The sequence below is a fragment of the Ananas comosus genome, unplaced genomic scaffold, assembly GCF_001540865.1.
Source record: "Ananas comosus cultivar F153 unplaced genomic scaffold, ASM154086v1, whole genome shotgun sequence".
Lineage (NCBI taxonomy): Eukaryota > Viridiplantae > Streptophyta > Magnoliopsida > Poales > Bromeliaceae > Ananas > Ananas comosus.
In genome coordinates, this window is record NW_017890550.1 from 12,108 (window position 1) to 18,007 (window position 5,900).

Here is a 5,900-nt window from a genome sequence, read left to right on the forward strand (position 1 = left end):
CGGGAAGCCACTTGGGAACTGGAGAGTGCAATGCAAGAGCATTATCCCTATCTATTCTCGATGGAATCGTGAGGTAAGTGTTTATAAGTTTCGCGGACGAAACTTCTTTTTAGGAGGGGTGAATGTAATACACTGAACTTTTGCAAATTGCGAAATTCGAGTGTGAGGAATGATATGTGGAACCCTCCCACATGTTCATAAGGGTTTAAAGATGTTTACACTTAAGTTTGAGAGTGATCGGAATGTCGGAAACAGGAAAGTGCATTGAACAGGCGAAAATCAGCTTTTTCTGCTTGCTGTACCGGTACAGCCATTCGCTTGTACCGGTACACAATGCAGAAACGTGGCAGCTTGGGTATTTCGGTAATTTCACATCTTGCTCCTATCTATTTCATTCCTGCACGACTCTAGGGACTCAGTGAAGGTTGCTAGAGCTCAGAGAAGCTTCTTTCACCTTCTCTCTTTCTCTCTCTCTAGGGTTTTTCTCTCTCTAGAGAAAAGTCGCCGTTTTGCGCCGATTTCGCGCCGCACTCGTCGCTCGCTGGTTCGGTGGGCTTGGGGCCAGCTTTTAAAAGGTAAAGGGAGGTGTTTTGACAGTGTCTTTCATGTCTATTACTGAGAGTTGCTGAACGAGAACTTTAGAAAAGTATTTAGTTCAATTTCTCTCTAGTTTGCGGTTTATCGTCGGAATTTGACGTGTTCTTGTTCCGTTGCTTCCAGCAGAGTTTGTCTGGGGTTCTTGCAGCTAGAAAGGAGATATCTAGCTGTGACTTACCCACGTTGATCCAGGGAAAAGTTACCCTGAGGCTTGATACAGGTATTTAGTCATCTAACGAAGTTATTCCGGATCTATAGGTGACTTAATCGAGTAGTTAACGCAGTTTGAAGTCGTTTCTTCGCTGCAGGTTTCCAAATTCAGTTTAACTAAATTGAGGACCCGGGGATCTGGTTTGGAGGATGTTCTAACCAAGGGTAAGCTAGAACTTCAGTTAGAAAACCGAAATCGCAAGTTTCCGGCTATAATTATTACTATTCAATGATTTTGATGCCGTTTTGATGTCGTTCGGAGCAGGAGTGCGATCGAGCCTGGGATCATCTTCAGTTGACTTGTGAGGGCCCTTAGAGGCATAACCGAAGGTATTGAACTAGCCCTAAACAGGGATTCAAGTTGCTTTTGTGTACAAAGTAAAATTGTGCCGATTTCGGATATTATACTGATGGTTTCCAATTCGGATTTGATGTTCGTTTTTCAGCGGAGTCGAGGCCTGTTAGAACTGATTGTGGGACTTCTTTTGGGCTGATCGGAGCCTAGTACTAGGTGGGTTTGACCTAACCAGAGCAAGTGGAGCTCCCCTATGTTCTAATATGTACTATAGAATTGATGCATAGTGGCATTTAGTGATTAGATGATTGAATTAGAGATTTTGGAACATGGTCCGTAATGTCTTGATGCTAATAGATGAAATTTCTATAATGAGAACTGATATTACAATGAATATTTTTATATTTAAGTTCAATTTTTGACCTTATGACAAAGATATAAGGACGATGCACTTATAAAATAGAGATATAACATGCCTTTTTGTTGCTTTGTATGCATATAGTGAAGATAAAGATTCTAATCCAGTTAATTTGAGCATTACTTCTTGCATGCTTAGCTAAACTTAAGTGGATTTTGTTGTTATTCTATTTGTGATATTGAAATTTCCGTCAAGATGCGTGTCACGCCCCAATCCCCGCCAATTTGGTCGGGTTCGGGTCACATCAATAGACGCCGAACGGACAGAGCCTCCCATGTCCGCCCAAGGCTCTAACAACATGTATAAATAGGCAATCAACAAGAGAATTGCATATATAATACAGGGCTTGCACGAGAGCAAGCAACAACGGAAGCGAAAGCTCTAAGCTAAATATACATCACACATGATATTTGATTTCATTTAAACCAAATTCAAATAAACAAAACTATTACATTCCATTCAACCATCATATCTTTTACATTTAGTCATCCACCAAATACATGATTGTTTACAACTTTACTTCTCTAATTCAACAAAATAAAGCTGCTACATGTACACCAAAAGGGAAATGACTACAAAATGTAATGCTACTCCGGTGGCCGCTACCTACGGCGCTAAACCCTTGCCCCGGTCCTCCGCCGCCCCGCTCGTGCTAGGATCTGTAGGGTTAGTGGTGTGAGAACTACAACGAAGTTCCCAGTGGGCTCGGCATCCGACCTCGCCGACTTACCCACTAGGTCCATCCAGGCATAAGTATTTCAAAGGAGGAAAAGTAACCACCACCAATGCAACTAATACTATGCCTGCAAGAAAGAAGTCAGTAGATATATAATTTCAATGCGATAATGGAAATGCATGCATGCTCCAATCATAAACAAACTTTGGCTCTTACCCAATCTTACCGGTTAACTCTGTTAACCCCAATAACTCACAACCCAAAATCCCTTAATAACGGGGGACTCGAACCTCCCTAGGGACCGTCAACTGGTGGGACTTTACCACGCCCAGTGGTGACCAACTCCGGAGCGCACCGCTCGAGGGGGAGCGACCTCCCTCAAGCCAAGACGAAATGTGAGTATCGATCTAATCCTCAACTTGAGGACTCATAGCCACTAGTCACAATGCCAATGTCACGATAGATCTCTACCTATTCATTCTTGCCACTCTCAAGGCTTTACCTTTGACGATGTCAAAATGGGTTAAACTATATTCAACGGTTCATCTCTCAATGCAAATCTTGTTTCTATGTCAACGTCACCCTTGTTTTCTATTGTCCAAGTCCATTCTCACATTCACACAACTTGAGGGTCCAATTACACAGGTCCATTTTGGTTCTATCATCCTCTATGTTCAACTACGTTAGAAGCATATAAATAAAGTCAAACCAAATTTCACATGTAACTACCCTACCATGCATGAATGGGTGTATATATAACATATACGCTCAAGAATAGAGAAAACAGACATAGAAGGAAATCCAACGATTCCGGCGTGCACCCCCCACCTCTGTTGGTTGTGTGGGTGTAGATTACGAGGGCTCCCGCACTTTACGAAAGCCGATTTCGCGCCCTATAATTAAAATAGTGCCATATTAGGCCTTTTTGTGCATGAACTATACCCTAACATTTTCGTAATGTTAAACGGAATTGCCCAACGTGTTTAGGGCACCCCCAATTAGGTTTCTTCGGGGTCAATTTGTCCCCGAACAATCCTAGGGCAAAAGCCCTAAATCCAAGCCCTAATATTGTCATTTAGGGTTTTCCCATGAATTGATCCCAACCTTAAGCAAACAATAGCTTAGGATCATCTAAGAAGCACTCTAGTAAGGTTTCTAGACCTTTGGTACCAATCCTAGGGCTCCAAACACCACTTCCAAGGATTCACCATGAGAGCACCTTGAGCTCTTATGGGTACCATGGTATTCATGGCTCAAGAGAGCCCCTAAAGCCTCTAAGGAGCACAAAGCTCCAAATCCCTAAGCCAAAATCCAAACCCTAGAGGAAAACTTACAAAACTTACCTCTAGTCCAAGCTCCACCAAGAATCTTCTTGTTGGAGAGCTCCTAGAACCTCCAAAACACCAAATCCACCTTCTTCCCCAAGTTCTTCTTCTTCTTCTCCGGAGAGAAAGTGAGGAAATAAGAGAGGAGGAGGAGAATGGCTGTGGGAGAGAGGGGTTGGGCCATATATAGTGTTGTAACAATTGCACTTAAGCCCCTCCACATGTTTCCTCTTGAACTGCCCAAACTGGGCATTTTTCGCCTTCGGGGACCGGTCTCCCCGACCAGGGACCGGTTCCCGAACGGGGGTTTTCCGGAACTTAGCCAAATTTTCGAGTTTTTCTGCTGTTGGGCAGCGAGGGACCGGTCTGCCCCTCCAGGGACCGGTCTCCCGAGGACCGGTCTCACCACCAAGGACCGGTTGCCTCAGGACTTCCTGGCAGGCTACGCGCACGGGGACCGGTCTCTCCTTCAGGGACCGGTCCCCGAGAGCTCAAAATCTAGGACTTAGCCAGATTTCCAAATTTGCTCTCCGGGTCCCTTTTTGCTCCGTTTAAGAACTCCAATGCACCTTGGGTCCGCTTTAACCCGTTCAATTTCGCGTTCCGCTCGTGTTGACGGAACTCGACGCGATTTACGAGGGATGTGGTGTGTTACAGATCGAGACTGAGAACATTACAAATGAAAACATGATATTGAGATATGTGGACAGTGGAATATGCTTGCTTGCCATCGTGCTCATTCGCACACGCTTGTGAGGGTCGCTCCCTATAAGCCGGCACTCCGGAGTTAGCCTACGCGACAGTTGCTCACCCGTGCGGGATTGGGTGCCGAAGTAGATTGCCGTGGGGAGTATATACTACCACGGGGCCATTAGGCGCGGCGCAAGTTGGGCTACCTTGGGTAGATCCTTATGAATGAAAAGAAAATACTAAATGACAAAGGACAGTAATGAATGCTCATCAGTTCATTGTCATATTACTACAACATCATGTTCGCTTTGGGTTTTTTTTTTTTTTTTTTGGTTTTTATAGTATTTATATCATTGCTATGCTTCTATTACTCAACTGATTCATTACTGCAGAAATCATGATTACATGTGATTACATGCCTATTGCCTGTTAGCATTGCATATTTATATCGTGTAATTATCGCTTTTACTTTCCTTTAGTACATCTTGAACCTAGTGGTGTAATTCGCCGAGGCTGGCGGCTTACCCACTGGAAACTATTGTTAATAGTTCTCACGCCCTTTTTTTATGGTTGTTTTTACAGAGCCATCTACAGGAGAGGCTAGGGATCGTGGCAAGGGAGTCGCGTCTAGCTAGACTTTGCTAGGAGCATGCTAGTCGATCACCTTGCTACTCGGGCTATGGCCGAGGGTGATGTCCCTATGTATAGAGAGACTACCATTGTATCTTCTTTTGTATGCCCCGTGATGTATATGTACTTTTTGGACAGTCACTATAGTTATGATACTCTCTATCTTTTAGTCGAGATTTTGGATTGTACACTCTTTGTTCTGTTGCTGATAGTATATCGACTTGTACTTTGCTCTGATATCAGGATAGGATTTTCTATGTTTCTCTTCCTATCGACTTGTGTTCTTGTAGACGCCTTATATACTACAGGTGTATGGCGGGTCTGTGTACGTACCAGATATGCTTCCGCTGGTACCCGGGCGTGACAGTCCCTCATGTGATCAACTGAGAGCGAGGTTGGATTGTGGTGAATCGTTGGCGATCGATTCGCACTGTCAACGGGACTTGTGGAAATTTGGAATGCAATCGGTGCGAAATGTGCTACATTTCATCCCCAGGAAGATTACTAGTTGAGGAGGACAAGATGAGTTTGAGCATAGGTGCTTAACCATAAGAATGTGAGAGTGTCCTAGTGATTAAGTGACAATGGCAGTTGAGACTCTCGCTGCGAGGATATGTCGATCCCTGTCCATTAGGATGTGGTGAGCGAAAGGATCGCTCTTGGACCAGAGGTGTTGTGGAGGTTGGCATAGAGGTTCGCCTTGGGTGACCGTAGGGATGCAAATCGGGCGGATCCGGGGGCGGGAGAGTTCCCCCACCTCCCGCTCCATTTCTTATCGGGGCGGGGCGGATTCGGGGCGGGTTACTTTTCATTTTATTTTTCGCTCCCACTTACCTCTCCATTCGGGGCGGATCGAGGCGAGAGCCGGATTTTTGATGGATCGGGGCGAATTGAAGGAAGAAAAGAGTCTCCCACCTTCCGCTCCATTTACTTGGCGGATCGGGGCGGATTCGGGGCGGGTTATATTTTTTTATATTTTTTGTTCCCACTTACCACCCCATTCGGGGCGGATCGGGGAGGAGCTCCACCAACCCGGATCCATTTGCATCCCTAGGTGAC

At 45.0% G+C, this 5,900-nt stretch overlaps 1 long non-coding RNA gene across 1 annotated transcript; it reads left to right on the forward strand.

Annotated features, from left to right (window-relative positions):
- The first annotated feature begins 771 nt into the window (after positions 1-771).
- Positions 772-1,118, forward strand: LOC109703844. Its single transcript, XR_002214036.1, has 3 exons — positions 772-817; positions 906-972; positions 1,070-1,118. It is a non-coding gene; the product is annotated as an uncharacterized LOC109703844 (long non-coding RNA).
- The last annotated feature ends 4,782 nt before the right edge of the window (positions 1,119-5,900 follow it).